Raw genomic sequence first — 15,923 nt, 5'->3', positions numbered from 1 at the left:
ACAGTCGTGCTGTGTGCGGATATTTAAATGAACTTTTCAACAGCCAGGTAATTGGCAGACGCTATCACCAGACCTCACACCACCGGACTTTTCCCTGTGGGCGTTCTTCAAGGCTCTAGTCCACCCACCCAGACGCGAATCACCTAGAAACGAAGAGGAATTAATGGATTGCATTCAACATGCTGCCAATCACATCAGGGCAATGCCAGGAATCTTTGAAAGAGTTCGGCAAACACCGTTCGACGTTATCAAGCTTGTGCAGCATCAGAGGGTCGCCAGTTCGAACAGCTGCTTTAAGTAAACAATGTCCTAGCTACAAAAAAAAGGCCCTTTTCAGGGCCGACACAATTTGTAAAAGACTTTCTGTACGTGAACTAACAGCTGTTGATGGTATGTCTTATCATGAAACTAAAATGAATGTGTCAGGACCCCAGCAGATTCACCCCCAGAGTGGAAGGCTGGCGCACTACCACCGAGCGTGCGGATCGCCTCGGATACATCGCAGTCTCCGGTAGGCAAACCATTCACGGTCATGCGTTGTCCAGAGCATCCAGAACCAGGGCAATCCCGCGGCCAACCTGAGCATGTGACACCAAGTTTCCGTGGTTTAAAAATAGTGCGTTGTCAACCTACACGACATTAGTAATTTTCATTTCTACTGGCATCAGCTATCCTGTGTTAAAATTTTGTGACAATTTTTCTCCACCCTGTATATAAATAGCATAGAATATGCCAGAATTTTCATGAGGCTGTTTGGATGATTCTGTTGTTCAAGGAGAAGTCACAATGCTAGAAAATTGTAGCAAAATATGGGGAGACAAGCAGAGAACCAATACTGGGTTAAGGGAGTGGCAACTGGCCCTCAACATAAGCAGGTGCAATATATTCCAAATACATACACAGTAAGATCCTTTATAGTATGAGTATATGATTTCAGAATTACTGGAAGCAGTTAGTTACATAAAATATCTAGAAGTGTGCGTACAGAGAGATTTGAAGTAGGACAATCACATAAAATTAACTGCAGATAAGGCAGATCCCGGATTTATATTGATTGGAAGAAACCTCAGGAAATGTAGTCCATCAACAAAGGAAATGTCTTACAAAACACTTGTTTGTCAATACTTAAATATTACTTGTAAGTGCAGAATCTGCACTAGATAAGATTGATAGAGCAGCATGTTTCATCACAGGTTCATTTAGTAAGTGCAAAAGTCTCATGGAGATGGTGAGCCAACTCCAGCAGCAGACACTGCAAGACACATTCTGTATCATGGTGTGGTCTGCTGGTAAAAGTCTGAGAGCGAACATTCCGAGGAGAGTCAACAAATATATTGCTGCCTACTACATATATCCTGCAAAAGACCACAAAGATAAAGTCAGAGAGATACGAGGCCGAAGGGAGGCTCACCAGCGGTTGTTCTTCCTGCGAACCGTATGCAGTTGGAGCAGGAGAAGGGAAAGTGACAGTGATACACAGGTAACCTCTGCCACACACTGTATGGTGGCTTGTAGAGTAAAGATGTAGGTGTAAAACTAAATCGATATCCATGCTCAGTAAACCACTTCAAAGGGTGTGGAAGAGGTTGTCCAGCATCACGTATTTAGGATTTCTTCCCAAATGTGATGCGGGAAGTATGTTTAAATGCCGCTTGCATTCCATGATCCATCTGCTGTCTGTGTGGACCTTACAGGAGTGATGTGTATGGGGCTGTAGTATAATTTTGTTTGAGTTCTCATTTAATACTGGTTCCTGAAACATTAAGTAGGCTTTTGTGGGATAGTTTCATTGAATTTTCAGGCATCTGCCTTTTCAAATTTTTCCGCATTTCCGTACTGCCCTCCCAGGAGTCAAACAAATCTATGACCATTTGTGCCTGTCCTCCTTTGTATATATCCTCTGTTAGCCCAAACTGGTGTGGGTCATGAACTACAGCTGTATTCTAGAAATGACACGCAATTAGCGATCAAAGCTTCTCAGAATGGCCACATATGAGGACAATTCCCCCACCTCCCCACAAGCCCCCAATGTTTGATCGTTCAAATAATCCAATAAAGCTTTAAGCAACGTCTCTAGCAAGCCCATTGATTGCATCACATTAAACTTGTTAGTTCTCAGCATGCAGTAAACAAACGTGCCTAGAACAACAGTCTCCTGCAAAGTATGAAGTGCATGTTGCCACTCAATTTCTTTGTGCTGAGAGGTGTTATGCAGCCAAAGTTCATCAACGAATGAATAATGTGTATGGCAAAATTTCACGAGTGACAGGAAAGTGTGGCTATGGTGCAGGATGCACAGGTTTTCATGACGCAGGCAGTCAGGGAAGGAAGCAAGTATCAACCAGTTCTTTTGTTCAGCATGTGGCTCTGATGGTTCAAAAGAATCATCTGTTCAGAGTCTGTGTTAAGTGATTTGTTTCCCCGAATTTCAAGTGCTCTGTACGATTATGAGTGAGAGACTTCATTGTCAGGATGTGCAAGATGGGTTGCCAAGATGCTGTCCATCACAAAACACAGCAATGAGCTCTGCCTTATTCTTCCAGTGCAACTGTGATAGAGGCAGTTATTTTTGGAACAAAATTGTCATAGGGGACGAGACATAGCTCTTTCTCAAAAATGAAGAAACAAAAGAGCAATCCGAGCAATAGATGCATTCTGATTCCCTCCCAAAAAACAAACACCTCCTTCAGAAAATGTATGGCTACTGTGTTCTGGTGGAATTTGTGGAACATTGCAGCCTCAAATAGTGTGACACTTCAATGTCTATGAAGGGCAACTCAGAACAAGCAAACAGAAATGTTGTCATTGGCCATTGCCCATCTTCAGAAAAATGTTTAGCCGAACACTGCTGCTGCAAAAAAAAGATGCTCCTGCTGCGTTTTTGTTGGGAAGTGTTGGCTCATCCACCAAACAGCCCAACTTGGCTCCCTCTGATTATCGTCTCACTGCTCAAACAAAATACTGGCTAAAAGGTAACGACAGTGGGCCTCAGGCCAGAGAAGAGAAGTAGCTGAAAGTACAGGCAGCTGCTTTCTATGAGGAGAGTGGTCGAAAGTTGGTACCACTCTGTGACAAATGCCTTAAGTCAGAGCAGCAGCAACTGTGCAGAGTATCTGGAAGGAGTAGCTACATGTAGTAAATGAAACATCTTTGATTTTTCCCTGTGGTTTCCATTTCATGACTGACTGGGCCTTAAAATCTTCATAAATGTTCTCTTTTTACTTGTAGAATCAAACTAGGTTGTGCAAGAAAAACTTCAACCGGGACAGAGACGCATGGAAGTGAGCTCTCGATGGTGAGAAAAAACAGAAAAATGTGCTGAATTGTTTACATTAGTACAATAACACAGGCCCCACCAGAGCAAACACAGCCACAATCTCTGGCAGCATAATGTTCACTGAGCAGTAGCAACTGGCTACAGTTACCATAACAGCAGCCAAGACAGTATACTGGTCCTGACAAAAATCGCGGAGAATTTTGTCAAAAACTCAGAATTTCACTCAGACTTCATGTGACAAACTGAGAACATGTTCTACAAGAACATATGATTAAATCAGCTTCCTTTGTAGAGTTACAGGATTTTCCCAGTATCCTGCTAATGATGTGAATGCTGCCACCTGCTGTACTTACGAGCCCATGTGATCATTCCATTCCATATACCTACAAATTATTATTGGGTATTTGTTGCCTGAGTACAATCATGACTCATCAGTGTTGTAATCAGGACACTACTGTTTTGCACTTTGTGAAGTGCACAGTTGTACATTTCTGAAAATTTAAAGCAAGTTATTTACCTTTGCACTACTTTGAAGCCTTATAAACATCTGACTGGAAATTTGTTTAACTTTCCCTAGATAGTACTTTATTACAGATGACTGCATTATCTTCAGAAAGTATAAAGATCTATAAATATTGTCTGCAAGGTCACTACTGTACAACATGAACAGCTTCCCTGTGGCACAGGTGAAGCTACTTCTACGTATGTTAATGACTCTCTGACGAAGATAATGTGCTGAATCCTCCCTACCGAGACATCCTCAATCCAGTCACACATTTGATTTAATATCCTATTTGTTAATGCTTATGTTAATAAATACTGGTGTGGTACCAAGCCAAATATTTTTCAAAAGTCGAAATATACTGTGTCTTCCTGATGTGTTGATCCATGCCCTTCATTGTGTCGTGATAAAAACGCACAAGTTAGGTTTCACAAGACCAATGTTTTCTGAATTCATGCTGGTTCACATAAATGAGGTCATGCTATTTCAGATACCTCATTATGTTTGAGCTTAGAACTGTGGCTCCCAGCCTGAGGGTATTACTGCCTGGAGGGTAAAATGAAATTAAGAGTTCAGTTCTGCCTTGGTCATTAAACTAAATTATTTTTAAAATATCAGTATTTTTAATACTTATTACATAAGTTACCTGTTATTAGATTATTTTTATTTCAAATACTGGAATACACAGGCAGCACAATATCGTGGAGGCTGTAGCTTGCAAAATAACTATATGAACATGGCCCTCAAATAGTCCATGCACTACAAACATACTTTGTACTTTCTACCACATATCTATGACAGTAAAACTGAGACCTGAACTTCTCATATATTCACTGTTTTTCTTATTTTCTCTTCTATCCATTTCTTTCTTGTTTTCTTCTCTAAGAGTGGTGGCTGAAATTTCTGTTTTCAAATTTTTTTTGTCTGTAAATTTCCCTGTCTGTCTTGTCTTCTGTGGAGATGTTCAGTTTCTTAAGGTCTTCCATGGTTTTCTGCATCCAGTTGATTTTCAATTTATTAGTCATCACTATGTTAAAAATTTTCTTGGTCAATCTATTTTCATTCATCCTATATATGTGTCTGTATAACTTTGCCCTTCTTTTCCTGGTGTTTTTTGTAATAGTCTGTCCTTGTTTTTCCGTCTCCTTGATTACTGTTGTTTCTGAGGAGGCATACAAGGCCTCTGGTGAGTCTATAATACAGCAGTGTGTCTGGCATTGATGGATATCCTTCTTTTGTTGTAATGGTTCTTGTAGGTCTGTATGCTTTTTTTTGGTCCTTTCTTCACTGGATGTAGAGTTCAGTTCTGTTTTCTGTATAATCTCTATCAAATATTTGAAACTTTTTACTTGTGTTATTTTTCTATGTTTTATTACCAGTTGGTATCTGTGAATTTTGTGTCCATGTACTGTGTTTCTTCCATACACAGGACATTTGCAGTCCTGTTTTGGCTGAGGTTTTGTGCAGTGTCTCTAGAGCTTCTTTGGCTTCTCTTCTGTTATGATGGCCACATGTTTTATATCGATGGTTCTATCCTTGTCTCTCCCCATCTTTAATCCATTGGCTGCTTTGTCCTGAGTCTTGATTATTTTCTCCAGAACTGAATTAAATAGAATGTGTGACAGGTCATCTCCATGCCATCTTGATTTCAAATGATTCCAAGATCTCTCCCATAAACTTCACTTTGGATGTTCCTGGATTAACTTTCTGATCTAGTTGTCCATGCTCACATCTTCCAGAGTTTGAAGACTGTTTCTCTATCTATGGAGTCGTAGCCCTTCTTAAAGTTGACAAATGTTATTATTGTGGTGTTTGTGGACTTTCTTGTTGTTAATATTATTCTCAGGCACCAGATCTGTTTAGTGCAGGATCTTCCCTGTTTGAAACATCCTTGGAATTCTCCTATCTGTGGATTTGTTTGATGCTCTAGCTGATTTAACAGCACTTTGGATATAAATTTTTTGTCAAAGGGAACTGTGAAATTCCTCTTAGTTATTAGGGTCTGTTTCATCTCCTTTCTTGTGGAGGGGACATATTGGTACTGACTCTTCTGGTACCTTTTCTGTCTCCCAGATGCTTTTGATGATTCTGTGTGTTTTAGACCTGCACATTAGTGGCACTGGCCAGAGACAAGGCTTTGGAAACCTGTAGTCTTCCCATGTGCACCATTTCAAAAGTAAGGAGTTGAGCACTCAAGTGATCTACAAAAGTGTAAGTATAGTGCACACATTTTAACTTGGTTGATTTTAAATGGGGACAAAGGGTGTGGGTAAAGTGAGCATTGATAGGAAAAGTAGTGGTGCATAAGAAACACATTTTGTAACACATGTCTACCCTTTAGTTTTCTTTTCTGAGATGGAGTTGAAACTATCACACACGATGCACTGAGATCTGCATCACTGTATAGAATAAGGTTGTTAATAATAAACAGTACCAAATGCCTCCTGACTCATTAGTTTGTAAGTTAATAAAATACCTACAAAAACAAAGTAACGTGTACATTTCATCATTTTAAAAATAAAAGTGTTGAAAGAAAATTATTTTCTTTCTAAAGTTTAGTTAGGTGCTAATAAAGAGGGTTGGCTGAGAAGCTAGCTAATATCAGATTTCACTCTGGGGTACAGGTTTCAGAAAGGCTGGGGACAACTGGCTTAGAACATGCTCTAAAATTCTGCAACAGATGAAATGTGTTCATATAGGGTGGCAATTTGTGGATGACTTTGCTACTGTTTCTGAAGAAAGGTGTGACATGTGCTCTCTTCCAGCCTTTGTGCACAGTTTTTCATTTGAGGAACCTACAATATATTTGGTTAAAAGAGATCAGTAGCTATTGCCACAGTGGTCCGGGTCGGGCATTGTTACAGCTGTTGGAGTTTATTCACATAAGAGCAAAACTAGGACAGAATTGCACTAAGGTGATTACGAAATAGCAAAAATTGTCCATTATAAATGTGATTTCTGTAACTGAGAGCACACTGAATTTCTGGATCGTGGCATAGTTTAGTGATGTAAGAAATTCAGTGTGTGTGTAATTCATCTTAGTGCATACTAATTTAGCGTACCATAATTTCTGCCATTTGCAGACAAATTTATCACATTTTTGTTTGCAAATGAAGTGACACAATGGCTCAACTCCAGATAGTACTTCATTATCTGAGTAATTCCACTAAAAGTGCCTCTTAATAAAATTAGGATGGATACATTCAGTTCTCATTTCTCAATCTTTTTATTCCGACAATTGGTGTTTAATTTGGTCTCTGATGCCTGAATGCCCTTTCATTAGAAAATAATTGAGGCCTGCACTTTTTGTTCTCTTTCAAATTAATTGCAGGACTTCGGTAGATATACATTGCAAAAACTAAACCAGAAATTGTTTTAATGCTGATTGAAACAGTCGACAGAAACTACATTGTTTCAATGAAACAGAAATGTAGATAGATATGATTAATCGTTTACGTAAGACTACTTTCATGTTCATGAACTAGTTTTTTAAGCTTTCCGATGAGAACTGGAACCTTAAGGATTTATCTGACGGCCAACTCCTCTTCCTCCTCCACTGAAAAGTTTCTTAGAAACTACTGACGTACACATTATTAATTATATGAGGGGCATTCATTAAGTAATGGCACACGCATTATTTTTCTTGGCCAATTTCAGTTGAAAAAATGCAGAATTTATTGAGCAACATCATGGAATATTCCTGCTTCAGACCCTATAGTGTCATGAAAGTTCCGATACATGGCAGTGCTATATGCAGCCTTCAAAATGGCATCTGTAAGGGAGGTGTGTTCCAAGCAGAGAAATGTCATTGAGTTTCTTTTGGTAGAAAACCAGAGCGTCACAGAGATTTGTAGGTGTTTGCAGAATGTCTGCAGAGACTTGGCAGTGAACAAAAGCACAATGAGTCATCGGGCAAGGTGTCTATCATCACAAGGTCATGCAAATCTGTCCGATCTCCTGCAAGCCGGCTGACTGCATACAACTGCGAGACTTGCAATGTTGGAACGTGTTGACACACTCATTCGAGGTGATCGACATATCACAAACACCTTGCTGCTGAACTAGATTTCGCTGTTGGTAGTGCTGACATACTTGTCCACCAGTTACGGTACTCAAACGAGTGTGCCCACTGGTTCCTCACTACCTAACAGAAGATCATAAATCATCGCAGACTTCAAACCAGAAATATGGCAACCCATGGAGTGAGGCCACACCACCTCTCCTCCAACAATAAAGCTCAAAATGGCACCCTAAGCTGGTAAAGTAATGGTGACTGACAGTCTTCTTGGATGCTGAAAGGGTTATTTTGTTTGATGTCTTCAGTTGTGACAATATAGAGGTCCCAACTGTGAAATAGGAGACAGTCAATTTTGGCAGCTGTGTTATCTAATAGCAGTAATGGTGATTCAGCATTGTGTAACACCAACAATGTCTTCTCATTTCAATCCCCAGTGCAAAGAACTTTTATTTTAACACAAAGTGATGGGTTCACAAAATATTTAGTGTGCTATCTGAGAAACCTGGCATTGCCCATGTCACAATATATGGCATGGGAGAAGGCATGAGTACCATTTCAGATCTGAGATGCACACAGACATATTACAAATGCAGTTATCCTGTTAGCAAGGCAGTTTGGTCATGGTGGGTGGCAGTAGGTGAGTGTGGTGGGCAAAAATCCGTGAAACATGGAGATAAAGCTAAATAATACATAAAAAATTCGGGGTGTAATGTAACAATATATTGAAAAATTAAGTTGCTGCTCACCATACAGCTGAGATACTGAGTCACAGATAGGCACAACAAAAAGACTGTCACAAGCTAAGTTTTCGGCCATCAAGGACTTTGTCAAACATAGACGACAGACACACAAACAAACAAACCTGCAAATGCAACTGATGCCCACATGACTGCAGCCTCTGGCAGCTGAAGCCGAACTGCGAGCAACAGCAGCAATGCGTGATGGGAGTGGAAAATGGGTGGGATAAGGAGATGGCTGGGGCAGGGAAGGGGAGGGATAGCAGGGTAGGGGCAGGGGACTGTGAAGTACTGCTGGGGAGCTCGCAAGGACGAGGTGGAGAGAGGGAAGGGCAGCTAGGTGCAGTTGGGAGGTTAGATGGAGAGCAGGGCAGAGGTGGGGGAGGGTTACGGAAAAGGAGAGAAGCACAAAGGCTGTGTAGTGCTGGAAAGGGAACAGAGACTCGATGGATGAGAATAATGACTAAGGTTGAGGCCAGGAGGGCTATGGGAACGTAGGATATATTGCAGAGAGAGTTCCCACCTTTGTAATTCAGAGAAGCTGGTGTTGATGGGAAGGATCCATATGGCACAGGCTGTGAAGTAGTCACTGAAATGAAAGATGTTGTGTTGTGCAGCGCACTCAGCAACAGGGTGGTACACTTGTTTCTTGGCCACAGTTTGTCGATGGCCACTCATGTGAACAGATAGCTTGTTGGTTGTCAAGCCCGCATAGAATGAAGCACAGTGGTTGCAGCTTAGCATGTGGATTACATGACTGGTTTCACAGGTAGCCCTGCCTTTGATGGGGTAGGTGACGTTTGTGACTGGACTGGACTGGAGTAGGTGGTGGTGGGAGGATGTATGGGACAGGTCTTGTATGGGTCTATTAGAGGGATATGAGCCATGAGATAAGGGGTTGGGAGCATGTGTTGCATAAGGATGAACGAGTACATTGTGTAGGTTCAGTGGACGGCGGAATACTTCTGTAGGAATGGTGGGAAGGATAGTGGGCAGGACATTTCTCACTTCAGGGCACGGCGAGAGGTAGTCAAAATCCGGGTGGAGAATGTAATTCAGTTGGTCCAGTCCTGGGTGGTAGAGAGTCATGAGGGGAATGCTCCTGTGTGGCCAGATGGTGAGGTTTTGGGAGAATGGAAAGATAAGACACGGGAAATTTGTTTTTGTACAAGGTTGGGAGGATAATTATAGTCTGTGAAGGCCTCAGTGAGACCCTCAGTATATTTTGAGAGGGATTGCTTGTCACTGCAGATGCGACTACGACTAGTAGTTAGGCAGTGTGGAAGAGACTTCTTGGTACGGAACGGGTGGCTGCTGTCAAAGTGGATGTATTGCATGTGGTTAGTAGGTTTGATATGGACAGAGGTACTGATGTAGCCATCATTGAGGTGGAGGTCAACAACTAGGAAGGTGGTTTGTTGGGTTGAGTAGGACCAGGTGAAGGAAATGGGGGAGGAGCTGTTAAGGTTCTGGAGGAATGTGGATAGGATGGCCTCACTCTTGATCCAAATCGTAAAGATGACATCAGTGAATCTGAACCAGGTGAGGGGTTTAGGAAGGATTCCTCTAGATGGCCCATGAACAGGTTGGCATGGGATGGTGCCATGCAGGTGCCCATAGCCATACCCCGGATTTGTTTGTAGGTAATGCCTTCGAAGGAGATGTAACTGTGGGTGAGGATGTAGTTGGTCATGGCAACTAGGAAGGAGGTTGTTGGTTTGGAATCCATCGGGCTGTGGGAAAGATAGTGTTCAACAGGGTAACGCCATGGGCATTAGGGATGCTAGTGTAAAGGGAGTTGCTATCAATAATGATGAGCAGAGCACCATGTAGGAATGGGACAGGAACTGTGGAGTTGGTGGAGGACGTGATTGGTATCTTTTATATAGAAGGGTAGGTTCCGGCTAACAGGCTGAAGGTATTGGGGACGAGAGCAGAGACTCTTAGTGGGGGCACAGTGGGAGCGGTTCCTCTTGAAATATACTGAGGATGTCACTGAGGCCTCCACAGACTATAATTATGCTCCCAACCTTGAACAAAAACAAATCTCCCATGCCTTATCTTTCCAGTCTCCCACAACCTCCAAAAGTCTGACTGTCCGGCCACACAGGGGCATTCCCCTCGTAAAGGCAGTTGAGCAACTGAATTACACTCTCCGCCAGGGTTTTGACTAGCTCTCGTTGTGCCCTGAAATGAGAAATGACCTGATCACTATCCTTCCCACCCCTCCACTGAACCTAGACAATATACTTGTCCATCCCTACACAAACCCTGCTCACAAAATCTTACCTCAGGGCTCATATTCCTCTAATAGACGTAGATGCAAGACTTGTTCCATTCATCTTCCCACCACCACCTACTCCAGTCCTGTCACAAACATCACCTCTCCCATCAAAGGCAGTGCTACCTGGGCACCAGTCATGTAAACCACCAGCTAAGCTGCAACTACTGCGCTGCATTCCATGTGGGCATGACAACCAACAAGCTGTCTGTCCACATGAAAGGCTAATGACAAACTGTGGCCAAGAAACAAGTGGACCACCCTGTTGCTGAGCACGCTGCCCAACACATCATCTTCCATTTCAATGACTACTTCACAGCCTGTGCCATATGGATCCTTACCACCAACACCAGCTTTTCTGAATTCCGCAGGTGGGAACTCTCCCTATAATATATCCTATGTTCCCATAACTCTCCTGGCCTCAACCTTCGTTAGTCATTTTTCTCATCCATCGAGCCTCTTCTCTGTTCCCATTCCAACACTACACAGCCTTCATTCCACCAATGCACCCAGTCCTTTTACTTCTCTGCCCCCCCCCCCCCCCCTGCCTCCACACCAAACTCTGCCTGCCCTCCTCTCCCAACTGCACCTAGCTGCCCTACCCTCTCTCCACCTTATCCTTGCTCACTCCCCAGCAGCACTTCAGTGTCCCCCGCCCCTAACCAGCTATCCCTCTCCCTCACCACCCCAACCTCCTCCTTATCCCCACCCAGTTGCCACTCCCATTATGAACTACTGCTGTTGCTTGCAGTGTGCCTTCAGGTGCCAGAGGTTGCAGTCACATGTTTGAGTTGTTTCTGCTTATGTGTCTGTCATCTATTTTCAACAAAGACCTTGATGGCTGAAAGCTTAGAGTGTGACAGTCTTTTTGTTGTGCCCCTTTTCATAACATTGTTAAATAATATATGACATACAAATGTTGTCATGTATGTGAAAACGTTTTTATTGTTTCATTCACAATGCAGTGTAATGACAAAAATCCTCAATGTGTCTCATCCATATTGTGGTTGGCCGATCTCTGTATAATGTATGATGTGAAACACTTGGTTCTCTTAGAAAAGGCTATATTCTCAACGACTTTTTGAACTTCACTGTATTAGTGAATATACTCATTTACACAATCCTCACTGTGTTTCATCAATACTGGATAAGCATTACATTACACAGACATATTTAACTGTGGGTAACACCATGGGGTCAATATTGTAGTTTAACAAAAATGTCTTTAGATAACAGTGTTTAAATGAAACTGGACAGGAATGGAAGTTACTTTATTTCATTAGGCATTATCGAAGGGGTTGACAAAATTGCACTAAATTATGAAAAGGACTATATTCATGAAGAATAAGCAAAATGTTTATCCAAAATCACTGTACTGTATCATTTGATTATTCATTTGTTAGTTATGAGTATTTCTATCTTTTGTGTCTTATCTGGGTGTTTTTCTTTGTATCTCTTTTGATTGTTGGTAAATTGCGATTGGTGAAGACGTGCTGAGAGATTAAAAACTTATCTATTTGACATTACATTTTGTTATTAAAGTCAGAAAGATGAAACTGTGAATCATATTATGTCACACGAATGAAACAATAAATGCATTTTCACATGTGCGGTGAAGTTTGTAAATCACAGAGCATATAGCTTTTCATAAGGCTATTTATTGCTCAATAGTTCGCTGCAGTGGGTGGTCATTGAGAAAAGTCTGTCAGTACGTACACACACAAACTGATGAAGTCAAGATACTGCTTGCTAGGCAGCAAAATAGCATATTATGGATGAGCAAGGAGAACCTAAAAACCAGACTAGCACTGGCAAAAAGGGCATTCTTGAGCAAGAGAAGCCTATTAGTATCAAATATAGGCCTTAATTTCTGAGAACATATGTTTTGAGCACAGCATTGTATGGTAATGAAAATGACTGTGTGAAAACTGGAACAGAAGAGAATCGAAGCTTTTGAGATGAGGTGCTACAGAAGAATGTTGAAAATTAAGTGGACTGATAAGGCAAGGAAGGAGGTTCCCTGCAGAATCGGCAAAGAAAGGAATATATAGAAAATGCTGACACGAAGAAGGGACAGGATGATAGGACATGTATTAAGACATCAGAGAATAACTGGCATGGAACTAGAGGGAGCTGTTCAGGGTAAAAACTGTACAGCAAGACAGAGATTGGAATACATCCAGCAAATAATTGAGGACATAGGTTGAAATTGCTACTCTGAGATGAAAATGTTGGCCCAGGAAAGAAATTCATGGCAGGCCCCATCAAACCATTCAGGAGACTGTTGATTCAAGCTAAGTGAACCCCTTATACAGCTTGAGCAAAGCCAGACATGCTCCACATAAGGAAATGCTTTTGTAAAATCAAAGAAGATGCCTACTGTCCTCAGATTATCATTTAGCTCCGTAAGTGCCTCACATACACAAAACAATTAATTGCATTTTCTGTTCATGCTCCTTTTTTGAAGCCAAACTGCAAGTTAAGGTAAAAATTTTTGGAACAAAATTGGACACCCGTTTTAGAATGACCGTTCAATTGGATAATGTGCTGAAAATCAACAGGAAATCAATGTGTCAAACCAGTGAGGGATTAAAAAATTTCAGTGGCACAAATGTGTCATTCTGTGAAGAACTGAAACTTCGTACTTGTGTACCGTGAGTCAGTGGATGAAACACTACCAAATTTAAAAAGATTCTTATGGAACCACTGTGTATTTAACTCAAAGTAATATGTACTACAGAAAAGTGTGACATGATTTCATTTACTAATTCAATGGTGAGGAATATGTGGTTTGTGAATTGTGCAGACACTTTGCGACATTCTAGGTGGAGGAAGGAGGTTCCAAGTTGCTTAACAGAATATTAAAAAAAAAGGATTGAAAAGAATATGGAGGCTCTCTTTGATGACAATTAGTTTGCTTCTAGGTAAGGGAAAGGTACTAGATAACCTGAGATGAAAAAAAGTCATGGGATACCCCCTAATATCGTGTCTGAACTGACGCTGGCACAGTGCAGAAACCCAATGTGGCATAGATTCAACAAGTTACTGGAAGCCATTGCAGATATACTGAGTCCATGCTGCCTCCATGGCTGTCTATAATTGTGAAAGCATTGCTGGTGCAGGAGTTTGCGCATTAACAGACCTCTTGATTACGTCCCATAAATGAATGATTGTATTAATGTCACATGATCTGGGTGGCCAAATCATTCATTCAAATTGTCCAGAATGTTCTTTAAACCAATTATGAAGAACGGTGGCCCAATGACAAGGCACATTGTCATCCATAAAAATCCATCACTGAATGGCTGCAATGGTCTCCAAGTAGCCAAACATAGCCATTTCAATTCAATGCTCAATAAAGTTGGACCAGAGTACAGTCCATTCTGTAACCATAGCCCACACGATTATAGAGTCACAACCAGCTTGCGCAGTGCCATTTTGACAAGGTAGGTCTGTGGGGTCTGCGCAACAGTCGAACCCTACCATCAGCTCTTACCAACTGAAATTGGGACTCAACTGACCAGGCCACGGTCTTCCAGTCGTCTAAGGTCCAACCAGTATGGTCATGGGGCCAAGAGAGACACTGCATGCGATGTTACTTCGGCAGTCTGCTGCCATAGCACATTAACACCACATTTAGCCGCACTGTCATATGTCCCACAATGATTTCTGTGTTATTTCATGCAGTGCCACTTGTCTGTCTGAATTGAAAACTCTACACAATCACTGCTGCTCTCAGTTGTTAGGTAAAGACTGTTGACCATCATGTTCTCCACAGTAAGAGATACTGCCTGAAATTTGGTATTCTCGGTACATTCTTGACACTGTGGGTCTCGGAATATTGAATTCCCTAACAATTTCGGAAACAGTGTGTCCCGTGCATCTAGCTTCAATTACCATCCTGTGTTCAAAGTCTGTTTATTCCAGTTGTGCTGCCATAATCACATTGGAAACCTTTTCACATGACTTAACCTGAGTAGTAATCACACCGCCGACGCACTGCCCTTTTATACCGTGTGTATGCGATACTACCATCATCTGCAAAGGTGCATATCGCTATCCCATAACTTTGTCATCTCAGTGTAACTGATGTTACTCTTCATCATGGAAGCAAGATTTTTTTTAAAACGTTCAAAGACACATTCGTAGAATAACTACACCAAAAAAGTATTTGACAATGTAAGACAGTGTTAGATGTTGCAAATTGTTAGAAGAAATAGGTATATGCCATAGGGAAACACAGGCAATGTACGGCCTCAAAAAAAAAGTGTAACAACCAGAAGGGAAGAAGGAAACAATACCGAAACATTACACATTGAGAGTGTATGTGATGTTATTTCAGTGATTGTAATATCAAGTCAATTTACAGAGAACTTGGCAGTACGAGCCCCCTTATCACTGTAAGAGTGCACCCCTGCTGCCGTGGATGCATAGTGATTCAATTACTGGTAGGAAGGTTGTCAGAATTCCATTGTATCCTCTCCTGACGCAAACTGGTCCACAACTGTTTTAACTGGTCCTTGATATCCTGGACAATAGCACTGGGACACATTTAATGCCTGAGCCGGTCCCACATATGTTCTATCAGGGACAGATCTGGGGACCTTTCTGACCATGGAAGTGCCTTGACATCGTGCACACGTCTCATAGATGCACACACCATGTGTTGACAGGCACGAAGACACAGGATATCGGTAATGTACTGCAGCACCATCAGAGTTCCCTTAATCACCACTAGCCATCATCGGAAATCACACTTGGTGGTTCCCACTTCACAATGCGAGGAGTTAACATCACTGTGCCTTTCCACAACATTCGAGGATTGTGACTTCCCTGCAGGCCACTGCCATTCTCGACACCGACAGTCATCATGTGTACTGCAGAACCACAATTCGTTGCCGTACACAATGAGATGTCATTCAGCAGTAGTCAACGCCCCCACCCAGTCACGGCACACTACAAGTGCAGCCAACTTATGGGATGTTAATTCCTTGATCTGGCTCCTGCTAGTCTGCAACCAATGTTGTGAAATGATACAAGGTTGCAAGGTGCCCATGTTGGATGGCAGGTGCAGATGTGACGGAGTTACATTGTGCTCGGGTCACACT

The sequence above is a fragment of the Schistocerca americana genome, chromosome 9 (assembly GCF_021461395.2).
Source record: "Schistocerca americana isolate TAMUIC-IGC-003095 chromosome 9, iqSchAmer2.1, whole genome shotgun sequence".
NCBI classification, from domain to species: Eukaryota; Metazoa; Arthropoda; class Insecta; order Orthoptera; family Acrididae; genus Schistocerca; species Schistocerca americana.
The sequence above is the reverse complement of the archived record's forward strand: the minus strand, read 5'-3'. Positions refer to the sequence as shown.